The 10923-nt window shown below is 45.5% G+C and overlaps 1 long non-coding RNA gene across 1 annotated transcript in view; it reads right to left on the bottom strand.

Annotated features, from left to right (window-relative positions):
* Nucleotides 1–569: 569 nt before the first annotated feature.
* The window catches only part of LOC130679459 (uncharacterized), a 41504-nt gene continuing 31150 nt past the window's right edge, over nt 570–10923 (bottom strand). Inside the window, exon 3 of the long non-coding RNA XR_008992400.1 lies at nt 570–1001. This is a non-coding gene — a long non-coding RNA (uncharacterized LOC130679459). The remainder of the gene's footprint in view (nt 1002–10923) is intronic.

Raw genomic sequence — 10923 nt, 5'->3', positions numbered from 1 at the left:
ATTTTCAGCTTTGACAACCATACATCTCTGTCAAAACTACTCAACTCTCATTGTAGACAATATGTAAATAAAGGAGCATGATGGTGTTCTAAGAAAGCTTTATTTATGAAAGTAGGCAGTGGGCCAAATTTGGCCAGGAGATCATAGTCTGCCACCCACTGGACTAAAAGGTAAAAGAAAGGATAAAAGTGAGTAATAAAAAAAATGCATGTATGTAAAAAACAAACAAAATAACAAGTTCCTTAGGAATCACAATAAATGTAAATGGATTAAATTCATCTACTAGAATATCCAAATTGCAGAATGATACAGTACGATGCCATAAATATACAAATTTAAAACATACGAACAACACCATTTATTGTTTATGGATATGTCCATGTGTAGTGAAAGTATGAAAAGTACACCACTTCCAGGGAGAAATGCCTCAGGCAAGGAATGAGAACGGATTTGGAGAAGGGTATGAATGGAACATCGAGATAACTGTCAAAGATTTGGTTTCCAAAAATAAAAAAGACAAAGCCAATTTGGCAAAACATTAATATTTATTTATTCTAGTTAGTAGGCACATGGGTATTGGTTACATTACACTTCATAATTTGTCTTAAGTTTGGAAACATTTTCTTTTTTAAGAAGATGTATCTTATTTTGAAATATAGCAATCATTAAGGGAATAGTATTTTAAACTCCATATTTCCAGATGAGGAATTTTGGGTTCTAGAAGGGCAAGAGACTTGAACAAATGAGACCGCAATCTTCCAACTCAATTAAATACACTCTAGAAACTTCATGACATTTTGTGGGAACTTGCAAATGTATTTAACAAATACTTCCTCTCTGCACCATCCTCAGGGCCCCTGCCTTTTTCAGACACTTATTCTTTTCCAACTGGTCTTCCTCCCTCAACCATTTCCCACCCATCCTCTGCCCTCTAGACATCTATGGATGAAAATATAGCTTGAATCACACCATGCTCCAGGTCTTGAGTGCCAGCTGTGGGCCTAGTTCTCTCAACATGATTTAATTTCCAACTTAACCAAAACCTGTACGTGGGCAAGTATTAACTTCTCTAAGCCCCCATTTCTTCATCTTTAAATCGGGACTAACCATCCCTACCCTAAATGTCTCCTAGGCTTTGTATAAGAATAAAATGAAATGACCTAACAGATTTCTGTTTTCACAGAAATGTCCAAACTCCTAAGCATGCCATTCAGAGCTGTCTTACATCCCCAGCCTCCCTGCCTTTGGCCTCATCTTCTATTACCCACTAACACCTCTATATCTACTCCCAAATCATGCCATTTACTTGACCCCTTCAAGCACTTCCCTCTTTTTGGAAAGCCTCTTTTCCCAGCCCCCCAATCACTACTCAAAATTAAATTTTACCTGACATAATGACTTTCAAAAGCTTCTCCCAGTGAGAAGTAGATGTTCCTTCACTGAGCATTCAGAATGTTTGCTTGTATATTAGTGTCTATGTTCTTCCTCATAGCTAAACTCTCAATTTTAATGAATGAAGTGCAAGTTCCTAGAGGACACAACCTTCAGAGTGTCTAACCTTCATACTCAATAAATGTCTCTGTAATTGCTTGAATGTAGCTGTGCCCAGTTTACTTCAGCAGGTTGAGTGGTGTTGAACTGAGTAAGTGGAGTTGTGTTGAGTTGAATTGGGCAGCACGAAGTGGATACATTGAGCAAAGCTGATTTGATGTGAGCACTGAGTTGAGCAGAACTGAGCTGGTGTGCACTGAGCTACGTTAAAGAACACTGAGCTGTTTAAGCTGAATTTAGTTGTGCCGAACTGAGCTGAGCTCAGTTGAGTTGAGTCATGTTGAATTGAATCGAGCTGCACTGAACCAACCCTGGAAACTTAAATTCTCACAACAGTTTGGACTTCCTAACATAGAAGCACTCTACCTACCACTTAGTTTTGATGATGCTCCAATCATACATGGGTAGTTTATACACTAGGAATATTCTCTTATCCTTCTTTTACCTGAAGTACAAGGCGGACCCCACCAGGTGGTTGGACCTGTCTAGTAAAGTTGCTCTGTGAGTTATGTATATTCCCTAGGCCATGGGACCACAGAAACCAACTGGAAAGAACTGCAGGTGTTTTGTGTAACCACTGTCTCCTATCTGGTTGCCCCATTGTCCAGGCAAGATCCCTTGAGTGGGAAGAGGGTTCCAGGGAATGGTTCTCATTCCTTGACTGCTTACAATGACAAATTCCTCCAAACGGGAGATCAAGGTTGAGTGTGGATAGCCAAAAATTAATAAATATTTGTCACATCCAATGTCCTTCACTATCAACTGAAATCAAACAATTCCATTCGAAAGAATTAAGTTTATAGAGGCAGCATATTGGGGCAAAAAAAAATGTGAACTTTGGAGTCAGGGAATCCCTGTGACTTACCAGCTACGTGAACTTAGGTAGATAATTTCATCTCTCTGAATTTTAGTCTCCTTTTGTATCAGATGAATAAAACAAAATAAAAATAAAACTTCCTATCTCATAGAGTTGCTAAGAGAATTTTTTTTGAATGACCTTTATAAAGCTCTTCACACAGCATTTGACACCCAGTGGGTATCTAGACAGTATTCACTGCCTCCTCTCTGTGGTTTCATCTATAGCTGTTATAGATGCTTCTTTGAAACCGTTAAGTCCACGGAGCCTTGTAGGTTTACATGGATCACACAGGAGATCATTCTGGAAGAAAATAGTGTATTGTGCTGCACACACCTGGCCCTCCCTAGAACATCCTAGGCCAGCCATATTTCCTCTCCAGGCCTCTGTTTTCCAGACATTAAAGAACAGGATGACCCAAACGACCTCTAAGAGCCCTTTCAGCTTTACCACCCAGGATTCCCGCTTGGCTCCTCTGGGACCCATGAAAGCCGGGCCCCTCAAGGCTTGTTTTACACAAATACTGGCCCCAGCCATGGCATCACTGGTATTGCTCATAATAAGTGGGATGCAAAGTTCCCTAGAAATGAAAGGCTTATTTACAGAGGCATGGGAAAGGGAGCCAAATTCCTACCACTGCCACCCAGCACACTGGCCACTTCAGTTTCTGAAGGGACCATGCTCCTCCCACCACTGGGCCTTTGCACACACTGTCCTCTCTGTGGAACGCTCTTCCCACCCCTTCACCTAGTTAACACCTGCTCTACTCTGCCACTGGGTCTCAGCTCAGTCTTTGTTTCCTCAGGAAAGCCCTACCTGACCTCCCAGACTAGTCAAATTCTTTAACTATACAGCCTCACGGATCTCTCTGTAGCAGTCACATATTGCCGTGATAGCGCTGCCTAATCTAAAAACTACCTCAAAATTTAACACAACCACCAAGAATTATTTGTATCAGCCTGTAAGATGGCTGGATGATTCTGCCAGTCAGGCCCAGCTGGTGTCCTTTGGGTTCACACTTGTATCTGTGGTCCCCTGGTGGGGCAGATGGGAGGCTGGCTCCATTGGCACGACTCAGCTGCGTTCCGCATGGTCTCTCGCACAGCAGGCACACCTGGGCACGTTCTCACGGTGGCGGCAGAAGCATGCCAGATCTCTTGAGACCTAGACTCAGCCTGGGCTTGACGTCTCTCTCACTGCACTGCATTGGCCCAAGCAAGGCGCAGGCCACCCCATATACAAGGGGCGGGGAAATAGCTTCCACCTCTGAATGAGAGCTGACGAGGCACATTGTACAGAGAAGAGCAGAGAACTGGGGCCGCTTGGGCCATCAGTGTACCGCACTCCCCTTTAACATACACATCAAAGTCAAATTTTTCCTTTATTTATGCAACTGTTATTATCTTACCCACTAAACTGTAAGTCCCAGGAAGGCTGGAACCAAGTCTTGTCTTTTCCCCACCACTCATCCCCAGTATTCATAACTTCATTAATTTACAAATGACCTAAAAGGAGAGGAACATTTCTCAGGGTATTTTTGTAATTATTTCATTTCATCCTCAAAGTGACCTTTTAAATAAACGTTATTTTCCCTGATTAACCCACTAGGAAACTAAAATTCAAAGGGAAGAAGCAACTTACTTAGAGTTATTCCCTGGGAAAGTTTCAAAAATATGATGTAGTAGTCATTACATAGTAGAGCCAATATTTTAAGTTCCTTTCCACCTAAAAGCTTGGTTGGGCTGCACTTTTCTGGTCCCTTAAAGTTAGATGTGACCATGTGTCTTTTAAATTAAATGTAAGCAGAAATGATGTGTGTCTCTTCCTGGTGGAAGCCTTTAAGAGCCAGTGTTCTGTTTTCCCTGTTGTGGCAATAGATAACATTCTAGATAATGGCTGCTGCTGGCCTGAGTCCCTGAGTGAGTAAAACCTACAGTTGAGCCTCTATTTGATATTTATTGGGCATGTAGTATGAATTAAAAAATGCTATTTTGTTGTACTAAGCCATTGAGATATTGGGCTATTTGTTATGCAGTGTAACCTAACCTCTCCTGACTGATACAAATGCCTACAGAACATAAACCACTAGCTTTGTTCCTAGCCTATAAAGTCAATAAAAATATGTATCCCTGCAGTTGCTTAGAAGTTCATACTCTGACCCTAATTGAAACTATTAGCATATTGGGCCCTTTAGTGAGTGCTGAGCAGCTGTGGCATAATGCTATTTCTTCGCACAGAGGGTTCTCCGAGAACAGCTACTGGGAACATTAGAATGGGTGGCCAGGGGTTCGGAATGACAGGATCTTCTACTTGATGGTTTAAGTTCCATACCTGCTATTCATCGCATTATACATTAACAAGCGCCTACTATTCCAGGCACTGTGCCAAACCCTAGGCATAGTAAGGGAAAATGCTCATTGCTTAGTGGGTAATTGGGCCCCCAGCTCCCTGCTTAAGCAGATGTTGAGCGCAAGCCCCTATACTAGTTGCTGGGACACAGCCACTAATCAGTAATGGCTCACCTAAAATACATCCAGATTAAGGCTCAATTCACCCAGCACCCATCCATCCATCCATCCATCCTTCCATTCATTCAACAACTTGACCACCTGCTATGTGCTGGTCTAGAGCACCCTGTTCTAGGCACAGAGGATTTATCAGAGAACATGAAATGCAAGAGCTCTGCCTCATGAAGCATCCATTCTGGCGAGGGGTACACAAAGCCATCCACGGAGGTAAAGTGTCAGAATCACTGCGAGTGCTTTAGGGCCCACCCTTCTGTACTTGCATCTTTATCTGTAGAGATGTCTCTAGAAGCTGGTCCCAAAGCAGTGTTTGGAGGCACTGCAGGACTGCAAAGGGCTCTGGCCTGGAGTGAGGAGTCCTCCTAGAGGCCACTCCTTCCAGAAAAGGAGAGCTGTGCCCAAGCCGGTATCAAAGGTGGTCAGTCCTACAGCCTCAGATGAGCTCTGAGAGGGTCTGCCCAGTCCTGCCAGGGACAGACACTCACACAGAAGTCCCTGGTATGTTCTCTGCCCCAGCCATGTGCTGACCGAGAGGGAAGGCAGGGGACATGCTGGGATGCCGCCACTCTCAGGGGCTTTTCCCTGAGCCCTCCGCACAGACCACAGTGAGCAGCTTCTAATAGCAGGTTGTAGCTGGAGCACTCAACTAGCCACTTGACTAGAAAAGTAGATCAACAATTTTTGTTGCCAGAAAAGCCACAACAGCCAAACCCCTTTGAGGTTTGAGAGCCACACATGCTTGAGGCTTCCAGTCCTGGGGAACCAACGTGTTCACATCACCGGAGGGGGGCCCCTCCAGAAGCGGCAGTAAAGCCTGCTGCACTTGGCTGACACAGGCCTTTGGGTTACTCAGCTGACCCTTGGGACGTCCACCCCACCAGTCAGAGCCCGAGTCAAGTGCTGCCCGCCCGCAGCCATCCCACAGGCCATGAACTTGGGCTCTGGTGGGCGTGACGGGGAGATCCCACCGGCAGGTTCAGCAAGCTCCCGGACTGCACTGGGCCTGGCCACTCCCTTCCCTAAGCCTTGGTTTCCTTATCTACAAAGTAAAAATAATAATAATAACCCCCACCCTGGGGTTATTGTGACTTTTTAAGTGAGATACAGAGACATAGCTGCTACCATAGAATGGAAACTCAACATGCATTTGCTGACCTGTCATACCACAGCACCAACTGCGTTCTTACCCAGAGCTGGACACAGGGGTCTTCATGCACCACACCATTTAATCACTTAATGGTATGGGTGGGCATCTTATTATTCTCGTTTCATAAACACTGACACTCAGAGAGATTAACCGTGAGCATGTGGTTAGAAACAGGGCTTAAACCCAAGTCCTGAATGTGTGTGCCCGAGCGTCCAGCTAACTTGGGAGGCTGCAGAGAGAATGTACCAGAAGGCTCCACCCTTGCTCGTGCCCTTGACCCTGCCTTTGTTTGTTTCACCAGCCCAGGTCTCTGGCCTGGACAGTCCCCCAAACAGCTTCCATTCCCAAGCACACCAGAAGCGTGGGCCTCGAGCTGGTGGGACCCCAAATCTGACACATCCAGGCCTGTCAAGGAAGGAACATGAAAATGTATTAAGCAGGGTGGGAATTTTTATGATTCCACCAAATGTCTGATAGTGGGAACATCGCCCACGACAAGTATGTATCAGCTCAAGAAAGGCAGAGAGCGTTTCAGGACACCGTGTGCTCCCGGCCTGGCGGTGGCAGCTGAGAGGGTGGATGAAAGGGGCCCAGGGCCTCCCCTCCTCCGAAGCTTGTGCCTGACTCTGGGGAGGTTGAGACCAGTGTTTGTGGAAGCGCTTGCTCTGTCCCGGTGTCCCCTCCCTCCCCAGCCCACCCGCCCATTTCTGCTGCCCTTCCCAGGCAGCTCCTTTGCATCCCGGTTCTGCAGGTGAGGAAGAGGAGGCTCAGAGAGTAAAGTCTGGGGGCGCACTGTTGTTAAGTGGTGAACCAGGACTTGGCCCAGGTCACAGGTCCCTGGCTCAGCCCCTTCCCCTGACCCCCCTTACTGCCCGGTGAGGCCTCAGCTGGGAACTAGGCACCACCACCCAGGGGAGGAGTTGATTCCAGCTGGTGAGGTCACGACAGGCTTGCTCGAATTGGGCTCCGTGGAGCCGTGGCCACTCTGACAGCCATGTGCTGTGTGACCTTGGGACAGATACCCACCGTAGCAATCCTCAGTCCCACATCTGTAAAGGGGGCCTGTGGGGTCTTAGGAGAGTCACGTGGGCCACGGTAGGGAGAACGCCCTGTAACCCACAGGCAGCCTCGGGCACTAGCCCATGTCTGGGGAGCATCCTCCACCCCCACCAGCCCTGCCGGGCCGGGAGCTACGCTGAGCCCTCCACACCCATTACCTCATGCTCCTTGCCTCTGTGATGATGCCTCATCCCACCCACAAAACAGCAAACCCGTTCCGGAAGGTCTCCAGGAGGGCAGAGCTACCTCCTAAGGACAGACTATCTCCTTGTGACAGTGTTAAGTTCTAAAATCCCAGAGACTCCAACACTGCAGGTCCCTTGTTTGTGAGATTCACCATGGACACCCTCGCCACCTCCCTAAGGCTTGGAAACAGCTTATGCAGGCACACTCACGCACAAGGGTGTGAAATATCGACCAGAACGCGGACTTCTCGGAGGGAGAACTGTCACCTCCCCATCTGCCTCTTTATCCTATAGTCCGAGTAGGCCTGGTACATGGTGGGTGCTCAATAACTATTTCTTGAGTGACCTGTTGAATGGAATCGTGGACACTTGTTTAAAGCTTTACACATCGCGAGGTATATTTCTAGAGCTGTCTTGTTCGATCTTGACAAGATGGTGTCTTTCTCAATCTTGACAACAAAAGAGGTGGTTATATTCCTATTTGCAGATGAAGAAATGGAGACAGAGGGAAGAACAAGAACCTCCTCACTTTAATGGCAAACCAAACCCTCCCTGCTTACTGGATTTCTTTTTTGTCCATCAGGGGCTTAGATTATATGCCACCTCCTCCACGAAGCCTTCCCAGTCTTTCCCACAATTGATCTTTTCCTCCCCCATCTCCTAAGAATGCTTAACTAAACCTCTATTGTTTTTTGTTGACACTCTGGTGATATTAGGATTGGCTGCGTGCATGCCTATTTCCTCCTAATGGCCATGCCTGTACTTCTTACACCCTCAGAGTGAACACAATGTTCAACACTCAGTAGGTCCTCAGCCCAAGTGTACCAACTTAAATATGTCCTAAATTATCTACTCATGGCCAACATGTCAGATCTGGAAGAGACTGTAAAGATCATCTATTGCCTCCTCATTTAATAGTCTTGCCTGTGTTATCTAGAGAATTAGCAGCGAACATGTCTCCTGATTCCCAACTCAGGGCCCTTTCCAACCACCAGACCCCAACTAACACCTAGATTTACCCTTTTGTGCCAACTCCACTGGGTTGGCAATCACTGCTCCTGGCTCAAGTGGAAAGAGTGCCACAGTTGATTACTAATGTCTGCCACCTATGCAGGATGGGGATGTAGAGGAGGGTTGTCACTGACAGTGGCCTTAGACCATACTAGTCACATTAGTTAGAATTATTGTGTATTGATAGATTCTGTAATAACTAAGGTGGAATTCAGAAGTGACCCATTTAATATCCTGTTGTTAAAATTTCCCAACCCAGCCCTTCTCTCCTGCTCTGCCTATGTCGGTCTCTCCAATTAGTTTGGGTTGTTCCTCAAGGACAAAGAATGTATCTGATTAATTTCTGCACTCCCACTGCCTATTCATAATACAAGGTCCTCAGTGAGTGTGGGATTAAACTTGGTTCTGTGTTGATGGGTCCATAAGGAAAGTGGGTGGACATGCAAATGGACAAAAGAAGCTCAGATAACACTCCCCCAAATGTCCCTGCATCAGCCCCTCCGAGAGGGGAACAGGAGACAACCTGCCTCCCTGGGATTCTTGGTGACAGGACTCGCACCAGCCACTTTATGCATGAGCTCACATTTTGGAGGTGTGGAAAATGCATTCCCATCTTTCCAGCTGTGGGTTGGCACATTAGCAAAATATCTACAAAATAAAGTTTGGGGGAAATCATTCTATAAAATTGAATGAACCATTTTTCAAGAATAGAAAATTGCCCAATCATTAAAGATTTTTTTTTTTAACCATTCAAATATCCATGGCATTTATTCCCAATAGCCCTGTTCCTGCTGTGCTATGGAGGAAGGAAACTGTGAATTTATTTGCATTTTATAATATCCCTATTCTCTGTATGAGGCTCACATGCCAACGATGTGTGAAGAGACATAAATATTCCAAGGCAGTTTATTAAAGGATGTAGATTTGGAATTCTGAACCACCTGATTTCAATTGTTTACAAATTCTTTCTCCATGCTATGATTTGTTCAAGGTATTTACTAAGCAGATGAGTCTATAAAAAGACAGAAGGCATATTGCTTTTCATTGAAGATGACCCTACAATCTCAAAGCCTTAAAAATATATTCTGCTTTTGCCTTTCACAGAAGAATGGAAACCTTCAGATTTTTAAAAACACAGCAGGGGAAAAAAAGTGCATAAATTATAAGCAAACAACCCTGAACAGAATGAAATCTCTTAATTAAGTCTAAGATTCAGTTCTAGACGATACTGAAAATTCCTCTCACAGTTCCATTCGTCCATGCCTCTGAGAACGTCAGAAAGGGGGTGGTATCGCGCTCTGGAATGCAGACCTCACATTAGTTGAATGAGATGATTGTAAGGATCTCACGGCTGGATACTGGCAGGATCTCAGGACCCGGGGCTGGTTTCAGGTCTTCCTGCAATTGGCTTTATCTCATTTGGGGAGATTCATGTTTCTGTGTTCCTCCCAAGCTTCCTCAATCAAGCATTCATTCCTTATACCAAATTATATGCAAAGCATCTATTTGGCACAAGGCACTGAGCTGGGCTCTGCAAATCCAGAAATGGATGAGATCAATTCTTACTCTCCAGACACCTACAGCCAAGGGCAGACACCCCAACTCCACCAAGTGCAATACAAGGGGCCCAACTGCAGGCTGGTGTCACTGAGGGGGACTCCAGCTAGGGATGGGTGTGATATTGTGATTTATAACAATATGAATTAATGTGTCTTAACAGTCATAACAAACCCCTTTCGGCCCCACCTGAGTTTATGTTAATGAGGTGGCTTTTGGAAACACCTAAAGATGGGGACTTGTTCCCAGGGGAAACAAGCATATGATCGGAGGGTTGGAACTTTCAGTCCCACCCCCTCACCTCCAGGGACGGAAGAGAAGCTAGAGGTTGAACCTATCACCTATGGCCAGTGATTTAACCAATCAAGCCTATGCAATGAAGCCTCCATAAAAAACCAAAAGGACAGATTTCGGAGAGCTTCTGAGTTGATGAACACATGAGATGTAAGGAGAGTGGTGGGTGTAGAGAAGGCATGGAGGCTCTAAGACCTTTTCCACATACTGTGTATTGTATCTCTTCCACCTGGCTGTTCCTACGTCACATCCTTTTATAATAAACTGGTAATCTTAAGTAAAATATTTCTCTGAGTTCTGTGAGCTGAACCAGCAAATTAATCAAACCCAGGGAGGGGGGTCATTGGAATTTTCAATCAAATGCCAGTTGGTCAGAAGCATGGGTTACAACCTAGACTTGTGCTTGGCATCTGAAGGGGAGGTGTTGCAGGACTTAGCCTTTAACCTGTGGGATCTCCAGGTAGATAGCGTCAGAACTGGATTCAGTTGTAGAACACCCAGCTGGTGCCAGACAATTGTTCGGTGTAGGGGAAAAAAACACACATTGTAACTGGTGATCAGAACTATAAGGGGCCTGGGGGCCTGGATAACACATTTGTAAGAGTCATTTTCTTTCTCAAAGGCCTTCAAAGATTTCTTTGCCCAGGTGACTTGATATTTTTTAAGATTCTTATCAGCAGTCCAAGAAGACCATAGCATAGGAAGACCCTGACCTCACCTCTTCCCACAGACACACCA

The sequence above is a fragment of the Manis pentadactyla genome, chromosome 11 (assembly GCF_030020395.1).
Source record: "Manis pentadactyla isolate mManPen7 chromosome 11, mManPen7.hap1, whole genome shotgun sequence".
NCBI classification, from domain to species: Eukaryota; Metazoa; Chordata; class Mammalia; order Pholidota; family Manidae; genus Manis; species Manis pentadactyla.
The sequence above is the reverse complement of the archived record's forward strand: the minus strand, read 5'-3'. Positions and strand labels throughout refer to the sequence as shown.